Source organism: Heliangelus exortis, chromosome 3 (assembly GCF_036169615.1).
Source record: "Heliangelus exortis chromosome 3, bHelExo1.hap1, whole genome shotgun sequence".
In the NCBI taxonomy this organism is placed as follows: domain Eukaryota; kingdom Metazoa; phylum Chordata; class Aves; order Apodiformes; family Trochilidae; genus Heliangelus; species Heliangelus exortis.
The window spans coordinates 32,061,207-32,074,109 of NC_092424.1; the positions used below are offsets into that span (position 1 = coordinate 32,061,207).

A 12,903-nucleotide genomic window follows, 5' to 3' on the forward strand; every position below is an offset into this window, starting at 1 on the left:
CACAATCGACTTAATAGTTGACTGACACTGGAAAACACTCGCATCTTCCAGCATGAGCAGCTTAGAGCTAAGTCATCTTCAGACACCAGGCAAGATCTACAGAGCAGGCAGAGGGGCTGGTATATGTTAGATGCCATACCAATGGGTAAACCATCTCCTGACATTATACCAGATTTTGAGTCCTGCTGTAATGACAGAATTGAATCAGTGCCTGGGATGTTCCTATATGCAACAATCACCAGTTTCACAAGCCACTGTCTTCTAGCAACTAACCATAGCACATTTCCTCCCTTCTTCAACAAGACAAACTAGTGGAGTAAAGATGTAAGCAACTATAATGAGACACTCAGAGTATCACAGGACCATAACCGAAACACAAGGCCTCACAGCAGGCAACAAATAAATTCTTCTATTTGCACTATTTTCAAAACATAACCCTCCATTCATTGCCATATTCTAACATGCTGTTACAGACAAACAGACCAGTTTGTATTTCATCTGCTTTTTTCCAGATGCTTGTACAGCCAAAAACTTTACTCATATAGACAGATAAATATGCACACACACACACATATATAGGACTAAGCTGAAACACAAAGGTACTTCTAGTCATCCAGAAACATTTTTTGACATTTGTTGTGTGAGACAACACAGCCTCTTTCTGTGTAAAGGTATTTTTTTTACAGTTTGTTTTCTACCCAAGAATTAAACTTTCTGCTGTTGAATAATTTAAAACAAACAAACAAAAAAAACCACACCAAAACCCCGGCAGTTTTACAGTAGCCTATATTCCATCCCTCAGGTCTACAGAAGTTTTAACTAATTCCTTTATCTCCAATCTTTCTTTTAAATCAATGAGATTAAAATGAAAAATATTGGGATAGACAGGCAGTAAAGCAGACAAATATCATGCTTCCAAAGGAAACAAAGAGTTCCCCCACTTTCTATTATCATAATCATGGTTATCTTAGTTGTATTTAAACCCTGGAATCAGTGTTATAACCACCCACACCATCAGAGTAAGCGTGGCAGCAGTGTGAAATAAAAATAATAAACACCCCAAACAAGATAAAGATAAGGTACTCAGCAGTTTGTTCTGTGGCTATAAACCACCAGTAGACTAATTTCAAAATAAGTCCTATTCATTAAGTTGTTCTGTAACTGATCTTTAGATTTTTCCATTTCTTTTTACGTGTGTTGCCATACCAGCCCTTTCATGTGGTCCTTTCACTCACAGCTTTGTTCTATCACACACCTCCTCATCAGTTCCTTTGAAATGAGATTTCCAGGCCCTTGCCTAGACGTATTTTCATTATCTGGATTACCCGAGTTGCAGCTGACCCAAATTTTAAGCATGCAAGGCACTGAAAAGAACTGCATTTCAAAAGGAGAAATTTGCCATCATCCTTTAAATCAGGAAGATCTACCTTGCTTATCCCTTATTGTCCCCCTGCCCAAAGCTCCCACACACTGGAGCTCTAAGAGAAATGTCTTTAAAGATCTACAACCAAACTGCAGACTCCTATACTTGAGTCCTGCCCTGTGGCTTTGACTCACCCCTCCTTAAGGTTGAATTTATCAGGTCTCTGAAAGCTGCTTGACAATTACCCTTGCACAAAGCAGTTTGCCAGTGTCATTTAAAACAAATACTTTTGAAGGGCAGGTGGAACTTATTCATTCTCTAATCATTAAAATAGCAGTACATATACCCATAAAAGCAGGCTGCTTGGCAGACAAATTCATCTTTCCACCAAAATTCAGAAGGACAGCTAGTTCTAAACCCAGTACAAGGAGTTTTCTCCATAAATGGCTTGACACACAACAAAAAGAATGCCTGAACACTTTAAAAGAAAGCAGTCTGCTTTATTTTAGGCACTGAAACAATCACTGTGCTAAATGAATGTTGTGGTCTATGCTTTCAGGACATCTGGGGACATGCAAAAGCATAGTCAGAGGTCAGGTGCCTGGAATTAAGTCTTTTTCTACTCTGGCCACGGATCTAGAAATAATTAACTCACAATTAAGATCCTAGTAGAAGAGAACATTCCCTCATTATAGGCCACTTCCTCTACTATGTCTTGTCATATACTAATGCATTCCAACCTGGGCATACATTGTTTCACATTATACTGAGGTAGGTTCAACTTGCTGTGATTTTAAGGCTACTTGCTTACCTGTTGTTTTTCCCCCTCAAGAATTAATCTGTATATTCTCCTGGGAAACAAGTACTTGCAGTCAGGGCACAAAACATGTTCCTTTTCCCTCATTTGTAGTCTTTCAAGATGTACTATTTGGACTGCTGGGCGAACCCAGAGTTGTATCTAATATCCTGTCTTTGTCTCACTTATGTTACAAAAAAGAAAGAAAGAACAAAAGAAGCCAAGGAAAATGCAAGTTTTCCTCTTTTTATGTATTGAGCAGTGCTTAGAAGAAGCCATTGCACTGCATCTTCTACATTGCTCAAAGCCATGAATAATTCTGATAAAATATGTGATTAAAGTTACTTCCAATGCATGTGGATCTTCGATTTTAATATTCTGTTGTCCTTGTTGGAATGAAGGTGGAGCATGACCACAAAACACATGTTAATGAGATTCAGGCAGATACTGTACTTGAAGCATATACTCAAGAAATAAAAATACTACAAGCTGAATTTACACCTTTATTTGGTTTTACGGCAAGCTTACACAACAGCACAGTTCATTAGATCAAAGTCATTCCTCTGTCATTGCTAGCATGCAGCATCACTTTAAAAGAAATATCCCACGTATCCATATGGAACAACTCTAATTAGTGAGATTTGTAAAAAGGTTACACTAAAGCTCCACACTGATCAAATCTAAACATTGTACTTCAAACAAAAATTAAACACTACAAACATCTGTCCCTCCCACCAGTCTGCAGAGCAGCTCTAAGCTCTTCGAGTCACTTCACTAGTTAGGGCAGAAGAGACCACTAGAGCTCAGTTTGTCATCTGATGTACATCTCTGCACCATTAAGCTTTGCACAGGCAATCAAAAGAGCTCCCCACCAGCCTCATGCTCTGAACCAGAAGAGTATAAAAGAGCAAGGTTATCAGTTTACAGAGGTTTTTTTGGTTGGTTGGTTTTTTTGACATACACCATTATATTGTAATCGTTCTAATTTGGAAGTATAAGCTTTCTGAAAGCACACTGAGTCCAATTTGGGAGGTGGAAACTAATAAAAAGCTATGCCTCATAATAAATGTGCGTTCCTTTAGACTTAAATACACCGTTATTTTTGGAAAAAATTGAGAAAAAGAGCAGCTCTTCCTCTTGCATTTAAACACACATCACACTTCACTCACAGATCTCAAAAAGCTAAAGAAAGCAGACTGATATCAAAGTTATTTTGGGGGAGAACAAGTAGTTTATCCAAAAATCACACTGCATGTCAGTGACAGGGTTACGGATGAAGCCACAGCTCTCTCCAGAGTACACTGATCCTTACAGCACACAGCCTATACCTGTGTATCTTTTAAATATATTCCACTTCAGAGCAGTAAGATACAAGAATTTATAGCTAGCTTTGCCATCTTAGTGGTCCATTATTAGGTTGTATCTATATTACAATATAACACACCAGCAATGGCTTCTAGTCAGTACCTTCCTAATTATAGGCTTCTGGAAAACTAGACACACCCGTAGCTGTCATGTACATCTGTCTTTCCAAGCTCTAAGAAGATATTTTACTTATTACCCCTTTTGTACACCTGGATTTTATGAAATGTCTAGGGTTAGGGTTTGTCATAACATTACAAAATCAGTAAGAGGCACCCCATGCATGTCTTTTCTGGTGGCATACACATATCCTCTGCTCACATGGTGAGCATAACCCTTCTGTTATCACTGTGAACAGAAGGTCAAACACCACAGCCTCCCACAATCAATCCTGAAGAAATAGATGTCTGTACAGATCCCATGACTTTCAACTTTGCCCTGGAAGCTAGGGTTGAGTTTAAATTTAGTAACCTACAACACCTCAATCTATTCATAGCCCCCTTACGCACCATCACCCTAGCTACAGGAGCTTTATTTTTTGTGGTACCAACACCTCTTTGTACAAAGAGGAAAAACAGGATGGAAGAGAGGTAAAAAAGCTAATTCGAAACAACATAAATTGACCTCTGGGAGGAAAGGGAACATGGCCTATAAGAACCTACAGTTCATCACAGCTCTGCCACAGTCCTCAGACTCTACTTACCACATACATGTACTTTTGAAGGTAGGGTAAATAAGAGTAATGAGCACTGTATTTCACATAGCATAGTACTAAACCTAATCTGCAAACTTTCCTACCTGATACAAAATCTGTAATCTGCAATTACTTATGCTCTCCTTGTACAGATTTTATGAAATCATATTCTATATAACATAATAAAGAACCAAAGAAGGACCAAAGTTTCAAGCAACTTACGTAGGCATCTTTGAAAATCCCAAACCTCCCAGAGCCTCTGAATGACCAAGCTCCATGAAACTTTGCTGTACAATATAAATCTCCAGGCTTACTGATTTTAGAAGAATTCTCTAAAACACTTGATCCACTTGCAGCTTACTGTCCAGTCATTCTCCCTTCCATCTCTTAGCCCTGATTATTCTCTTGATGAGCACTTTGACCATGTCAAACCAAAACAAAGATTTAATACTCCTAAGTGGCACAATTCAGATGGTAGAGGAGCAGTGATGTGTCAGAATACATCATGCCCTTTTATAGCAAACTTGCTCACCACACCCAAAAAACCAAGTGTGCAACTGGTGAAAAAGGGGATGTGAATAGCCACGAAAGATAAATAAAAATCTGATCTATACACAAAACCAGTACACACTGTAGAGGCAAAACAAACACAGCAAGAGAACACTAAGTGGAAGCAATCACCTGTACAACATAAAACAGCTCCAGGAGCACCCAGATCACAAGCAGATCAGATCATCTTTTGTGGTGTCTCTACATACAGAATGTACAGCCTTTAAGAAAAAGACATAGCCTTTCACTTTCCTCCTTTCCACGAGGAAAAAAGCAAAGCAAAAAAAAAGCAAAGCAAAAAAAAAGCAAAGCAAAAAAAAAGCAAAGCAAAAAAAAAGCAAAGCAAAAAAAAAGCAAAGCAAAAAAAAAGCAAAGCAAAAAAAAAGCAAAGCAAAAAAAAAGCAAAGCAAAAAAAAAGCAAAGCAAAAAAAAAGCAAAGCAAAAAAAAAGCAAAGCAAAAAAAAAGCAAAGCAAAAAAAAAGCAAAGCAAAAAAAAAGCAAAGCAAAAAAAAAGCAAAGCAAAAAAAAAGCAAAGCAAAAAAAAAGCAAAGCAAAAAAAAAGCAAAGCAAAAAAAAAGCAAAGCAAAAAAAAAGCAAAGCAAAAAAAAAGCAAAGCAAAAAAAAAGCAAAGCAAAAAAAAAGCAAAGCAAAAAAAAAGCAAAGCAAAAAAAAAGCAAAGCAAAAAAAAAGCAAAGCAAAAAAAAAGCAAAGCAAAAAAAAAGCAAAGCAAAAAAAAAGCAAAGCAAAAAAAAAGCAAAGCAAAAAAAAAGCAAAGCAAAAAAAAAGCAAAGCAAAAAAAAAGCAAAGCAAAAAAAAAGCAAAGCAAAAAAAAAGCAAAGCAAAAAAAAAGCAAAGCAAAAAAAAAGCAAAGCAAAAAAAAAGCAAAGCAAAAAAAAAGCAAAGCAAAAAAAAAGCAAAGCAAAAAAAAAGCAAAGCAAAAAAAAAGCAAAGCAAAAAAAAAGCAAAGCAAAAAAAAAGCAAAGCAAAAAAAAAGCAAAGCAAAAAAAAAGCAAAGCAAAAAAAAAGCAAAGCAAAAAAAAAGCAAAGCAAAAAAAAAGCAAAGCAAAAAAAAAGCAAAGCAAAAAAAAAGCAAAGCAAAAAAAAAGCAAAGCAAAAAAAAAGCAAAGCAAAAAAAAAGCAAAGCAAAAAAAAAGCAAAGCAAAAAAAAAGCAAAGCAAAAAAAAAGCAAAGCAAAAAAAAAGCAAAGCAAAAAAAAAGCAAAGCAAAAAAAAAGCAAAGCAAAAAAAAAGCAAAGCAAAAAAAAAGCAAAGCAAAAAAAAAGCAAAGCAAAAAAAAAGCAAAGCAAAAAAAAAGCAAAGCAAAAAAAAAGCAAAGCAAAAAAAAAGCAAAGCAAAAAAAAAGCAAAGCAAAAAAAAAGCAAAGCAAAAAAAAAGCAAAGCAAAAAAAAAGCAAAGCAAAAAAAAAGCAAAGCAAAAAAAAAGCAAAGCAAAAAAAAAGCAAAGCAAAAAAAAAGCAAAGCAAAAAAAAAGCAAAGCAAAAAAAAAGCAAAGCAAAAAAAAAGCAAAGCAAAAAAAAAGCAAAGCAAAAAAAAAGCAAAGCAAAAAAAAAGCAAAGCAAAAAAAAAGCAAAGCAAAAAAAAAGCAAAGCAAAAAAAAAGCAAAGCAAAAAAAAAGCAAAGCAAAAAAAAAGCAAAGCAAAAAAAAAGCAAAGCAAAAAAAAAGCAAAGCAAAAAAAAGCAAAGCAAAAAAAAGCAAAACAAAAAAAAGCAAAACAAAAAAAGCAAAACAAAAAAAAGCAAAACAAAAAAAAGCAAAACAAAAAAAAGCAAAACAAAAAAAGCAAAACAAAAAAAAGCAAAACAAAAAAAGCAAAACAAAAAAAAGCAAAACAAAAAAAAGCAAAACAAAAAAAAGCAAAACAAAAAAGCAAAACAAAAAAGCAAAACAAAAAAAAGCAAAACAAAAAAAAGCAAAAAAAAAATCAAAAAAAAAGCAAAACAAAAAAAGCAAAACAAAAAAAAGCAAAACAAAAAAAAGCAAAACAAAAAAAAGCAAAACAAAAAAAAGCAAAACAAAAAAAAGCAAAACAAAAAAAAGCAAAACAAAAAAAGCAAAACAAAAAAAGCAAAACAAAAAAAGCAAAACAAAAAAAGCAAAACAAAAAAAGCAAAACAAAAAAAGCAAAACAAAAAAAGCAAAACAAAAAAAGCAAAACAAAAAAAGCAAAACAAAAAAAGCAAAACAAAAAAAGCAAAACAAAAAAAGCAAAACAAAAAAAGCAAAACAAAAAAAGCAAAACAAAAAAAGCAAAACAAAAAAAGCAAAACAAAAAAAGCAAAACAAAAAAAGCAAAACAAAAAAAGCAAAACAAAAAAAGCAAAACAAAAAAAGCAAAACAAAAAAAATTCTTTTAACTGGATATTGTGTGGACTTACTTAAGCAGGCATATAAATCCGTAAAGTTTCTAGAAATCTGCTCCATGCCTAAGTTTTTCAGAGCAAGCAGTGTTATTTTCTACTCTGTCAGAAGCACATAGAACACTTCAGACACTGAGTAACTGGAAATAAAAGATGATTCAATTAGTTCTACATCTCTACTGACTGATGAAAAACATTAAAGAAAATGTAGAAACACAACTGTGCCAAGAAAGAACAAAACTTGTACATCTTATTTCCTGGTTCTTCTCACCAGTTTTGATTGGTTTAACTTGACCACCTACTGTAGTGTGGGGGGGGGTTGTGGGTGTGCAACAAGGAGGGAACAAAGTAAGTGGCATCTAAAAAACAGAGAGCATCCTTGAATCTAAAGATAGGCAGAGTGACAATAAAATGAGCTTTTACTGCTGGGGGGGAAAGCAGACTCTGATTGGACTCCCACACTCAGACTTATGTTCTTTACTTACTGTTAAGCTTGTATTTTGGCTCCATATGCAAATCACTGAATTTCTTTATCAGGTACTGAAGGAAGGCACACACTCACAGGAACAGACAGCACTCTTAAGTTCTCATTAAAAAAAGCAGAGAGAGAAGCTACTCCCAAAGATGCTCCACTCCAGAGTACACAGCTGAGTAAGTCAAAATGCCTCCCCTTCCAGATGTATTTCTTTAACAGCTGTAGAGGGAAGAAGCCAGGAGACCCACATACACATAAAAGACAGGATACCCAAGTACTGCTGCACACTCACTACCTCCATCCTAAGATGGACTGATCACCCATCAGTACAGACAGATTTAAGGAACAAGACAAATAGTCATTCATGCATTGAGCCAAGTTCCAAGATACCTTCAGCAAACCAGCTAGACCAAGAAAACTATACCATCCACACTGACATTCAAGATAAAAGACCACAACACACACCACCTCTAGCATCCTCATTAAACTATTAAAAACCCAAACCACCTCAGAAAGGAAAAAAAAAAAGCTTCAAAAAAGCTACATAATTAACCAACCAGTTTAACAGAATGGAAATTAAAGAGGATTAAAGGAATTCAGCTGCTGTCTCATCACTCAGTTTCTAGAAAAAATAACACAGCCTGATAAATAGTGAGTAAAACAACAGACCACCACTTTTCTGTAAAAGGACCAGTGGAGTACTGGAAGCCAAAAAAAGTTCTGTTCTTGCTACACAGATGCAATATGAGCTACCATTAACCTGCTCTACATACCACAAATGAGGTAACAGATCTGCATTACATAGCACAGAATTCTCCTTGAGAGCAACGAAACATAGTGATCTACACTCAGATGGTAAACACGCAAGGGAATTCTCCATGTATTCTGACCTTTTCTTCTACTTACCACATGGCTTTATTTTTAAATATTTATTTTATATTAATATAATTATTTAAATTATTTAAATTAATTAATTAAAATTTAAATAAATATTTAAATATTTATTTTATTTTTAAAAGGTTTGACAATATCAAAACACAGCAGCTCACCTATTCCACATACAAGTGTTTATTCTTAGTATATCTTAGTCAAGATTACCAAGGTCAATGGTAGCTAACAGTAAAGAAAAGCCATTTACAAAATACAGAAATAAGTCTCCTGATCTAAGAGCAAACAGACTGACTGGAACATCAAGTGAAGCTAAACATTTACTCATGATGTCTGAAAAACTGACAAGTTCTTTTTATACGCTGTAGAGATGCTACACCTCTTCTGTTTAAAAGCCAAATTGCTTTCAGCCTTTAACTTGGAGCAATTTCTGAATAATTTCATAAGACTTTTACTTAACTACTACTGACTATAGCCAGTAGCCTTCCAAACCTAGTGCGAGTAATTATATTATTTAAATACACTCCAGTTCAGTGAAGCAATTTAAAGACAAGAAAGTTAGAAAATAAAGTTCAGAAGCTATTAGACCTTTTCAGAAAGACAATAATTTAGATTACTGACAGATTCTTTCATTTCCTCTCCTATCTTTCTTTGCCTAAACGCCAAGTAAAAAAAAAAAAAAAAACAAAACAAAACACCTCTCCTCTCCTTTATTTTTATTAAGAGTAGCTTCCTAACTTTATTTTACACAATGCTGACCACAAGAGTTGGATTTACATGGCACTGGGGAATGTAGCAGAGAAGTTTCCCACCTACTTTCCTCCTGGGTGGGACATGAGTGTGTTCCGGTATCAGAAATAGTGTTGTTATGTCAAATACAGTCCTGCAGAAGTTAGGATGGTCAGTAACTACGAAAGTAACATCATACAAACCAAAATTTATATCTGTAGTTATTACAGGTAGTTTGTTCAGCACCTGTCTAAAACTAAGTACCTCCCCCATTAATGCCTGATCACTGTGCTACAAAGACTGCTTGTGGAAAGTCAAATTACTTCCTTAAGTGCCTTACCAAAGCCAGAGGTGTCATGGGCTCTTTTCCTCCCATTTTAGTCACAAGCAAGGTCAAAACCAGCCATCAGGTATATTTTATGCCCATTTTCAAGCAGAGGCATAGAACGGACCCAGGGACAGAGACAAGCGAGGTTTTAAACCAGAGCAGCCTAGGAAACCTACACATGCACACAGCACGGGGCCAGACTCCTCACTTTCTTCTGTAACATCCGTAGCGAGACATACACCCTACAGAGTGCGAAAGCAGATTCCACCCTTCGTACCGAGAAATTTTAGATTCGATATACAGAATATCCTGCAAGCTTGCTTGGGCGATTTCCTCTCCCAAGGAGGGGATAGCCGATTGCAAAGCCCAACCCGCGGCACAGGAATAAGCACCCGGAGGCCAGAGCCGGGCAGCCCCCGAGGATGATCCTCTCACTGCCAGCTGACGGGCTGCACGAGAGCTGTCGGTAACACTGCCCGACCCGGCCGTTTGCAAAACGCCTGCACCTGCCCTGGGCAATCGGGTTCAGCGACAAGCGACCCTTCATGCCCCATACCACCCGGGCAGTCTCGAGAACGGCAAAGAATCCTGCTGACCGGCTGCCGGCCCCACAAGGCCAGTGCGGCCGCCCAAGTCATTGACCCGGCAATGGCAGGGTGAAGGCCGCAGCACAGGCGGGCTGCTGGCCGGTTCCAGCCTCGCGGGCATCGGGCAACCGCTGTGACGGCGCCGCCATTGCCCACCAGACCCCGCACACGTTGCCCCGGCGGGGAACGATATTCCAGCTAAATTATCGGCCGTCCGGCGGCCGCACTCCCTCTCCGCGCCGGGCACGGGCATCCTCCCCGCGGCAGCGTCGCGACCGCCCTACACGCACCGCTCCATCGCGTCGTACTACCGGGAACCAAGCAGCCCCCTCCCTTCCGCCACTGCGGCTGCTCCCCCTGTCCCGACCTGCACACCCGGACCGACACAGCCTAACCACGACCAGCACGCTCTCTTCACGCCACCGCCGCGCTAAACTCCTTCACCCCGCCGCCGGGCCCGCACGCTTGTTTACTGTCCCGCCTGCCCCCGGCCAAGGCCCGGCCTCTCGTCCTGCCCCTGTGGCGCTCCCATTGGCGAACGGGCGGGCCCCGCCCCGTTTCAAGGAACAGCGTCTCGCCGAGGAGGTGCCGAGCCCGTGCACCCCGTGCGCTCGCTAATGGCAGGAGGGCTCAGTCGCAGTGCTGGCCAATGGGGGACGGGGAGGGGGCCGACAGGGCGTGCTTGGCGGCTGTAGGGGAACGTGAGGCCCGTGAGGTCCGTGCGGCTGGGTTGCAGGGCTGCAGGGGAGGAGCGGAGAGGGGGAGAGGAGGTGGGGTTGCGTGGGCTGTGGTTGGGAACGCCTGGCCGGTAGAGCTATGGGGGTCGCCAGACTCGCGGTCGCCGTCTGCTATAAGTTGTGGGACGGTCCTCTCCGCTCTGGGGAGCCTCCGTAACGACCGTCTCGAGTTGGGGTGTCATTCGGTGGTAGCGAGGTCTCTGCACGGTTCCGTCTCGCCAGGCGGCGGGAGGCTAGTCCCTGGGCGCTAAAGGACGTGGGTCGACAGAGCTCGTACCCCATCGCCTTCGGAGGGCCCGGGGAGAGGGGCGGGTCACTGTCCGGTGATCCCAGCAACCCTCCAGGGAAGTCATCGTAGAACCATAGAATTTTCAGGGTTGGAAGGGACCTTGAAGATCACCTAGTTCCAACGCCCCTGCCATGGGGACACCTCCCTCTAGGTTAGGTTGCTCACAGCCCCGTCCAGCCTGACCTTAAAAACTTCCAGGGACGGGGCTTCTCTGGAAAACCTGTTCCAGTGTCCCACCGCCTTAATGGTGAAGACCTTCTTCCTAACATCTAATCTAAATCTACCCTCCTCTAGTTTGAATCCATTACCCCTAGTCCTGTCACCGCCCGACATCCTAAGAAGTCTCTCACCAGCTTTATTGTACTCAGATACTGGAAGGCTACAATAAGGTCTCCTCGGAGCCCTCTCCTCTCCAGGCTGAATAATTACAACTCTCAGCCTGTCTTCATGTACCTTCATGTACACGAAGCTTGTCAATACAAATGCACAGAAGCCCTGTGCCATGCTGGCTCCAGGCAAATGCAAAACAAAGGGACCAATTCCATTTTGTGGTGCTCCATGTCTGAGAAAGCATTGTATGTGGATGTCAATGACATTTTCACTGCTTTAAAATCACAGTTGATGCTGCTCGATGTGTGGTGGAAATTGCATGTTTATGTATGTGCTGGAAATAAAAATAACATTTCCTACGTGTTTCCTTTCCATTCTAGAGTTAGTGCCTCATAGATGCTGCAAGGGGCCAGTAGTGTCAGCCAGCTCTGCTTTTTGCTGTGTTCTGGTAGGCACCGGTCTCTGTCAGCAACTTCCTGGTCTGAAAAATAATGCATTCTTCACGGTGCATTTGCCACATGGTTGCATTACTTACTGCATAAGTATATTTGGATAAAGCTTGGCAATTAAAATACTTACTTTCTTCTTAAAACAAACAGGATCCATAATTCTTCTCTAGTCAGAGTAGCTTATAGGAGTGACCAGCAAACACCCCAAGCTTTAATTTCAGCAGTGTAAATTGTTTGCTTCAGCCAACATTTTCACCTAACTAGTAGCTTGAATTAAGCACTCAAATCCAAAGTGAAGGACCTATATTGAAGTCAGTGGGAGTTGTGGGTACTGTGGATTTGTGAAGAAGGAAACCGCATAAATAGTCTGCTGCAAGTGTGTATAGGGGTTTAATTCTACACAGCCCACTGGTGACTCTAACTGCAAACCCACTAATGTGAAACTTCCCCCCTGTTCTGTAAAGAAGGATAGTTATATCCACTATCTCCAGATGCTCATACCAAGGGTTATTTGACTAGTATTCGTGAAGACACAAAATATTTTTCAAATATTACATATATTTCTTCATAGGGTTTTTTTTAGATAGAAATGTGTGTTTCCCATGCAAGCCCCACTAAGCTTCAGGTAAGCCATGAGAAGGTCTCTACTAGGCACTGAACAGATGGCTACAAATAAATACAGCAAACCTCATCACCCAGCCATTATCTGGATTGGAAGCAAGCCTCAATCAGTACTAGAAAGGCAAAATTTGAACTGAAAAGATAAAAAATCGATTCCCTGGGAAAAGTACATTATTGACTTATTTGCACTAGACAAAGGCTGTGCACAGACACAATGTATCTGAAATAGAAAGGCCAAACATAACCCTTTTTATGTTTGAGAATGGGATACAAACTGGATGTGTTAGATGATGCAACAACATGGCTGCATTAGGGTACCAGCCTTGAAA

At 39.6% G+C, this 12,903-nt stretch overlaps 1 protein-coding gene across 3 annotated transcripts in view; it reads right to left on the reverse strand.

Moving 5' to 3' along the window:
- COQ8A (coenzyme Q8A) overlaps nt 1-10,670 on the reverse strand; it is a 46,644-nt gene extending 35,974 nt beyond the window's left edge. The window contains exon 1 of one of the 3 annotated variants that reach the window (XM_071739886.1): nt 10,516-10,670. The gene's annotated coding sequence lies outside the window, so the exon portion shown is untranslated. The remainder of the gene's footprint in view (nt 1-10,515) is intronic. The other 2 variants (XM_071739887.1, XM_071739888.1) reach the window with 2 other exon arrangements.
- Nucleotides 10,671-12,903: the final 2,233 nt, after the last annotated feature.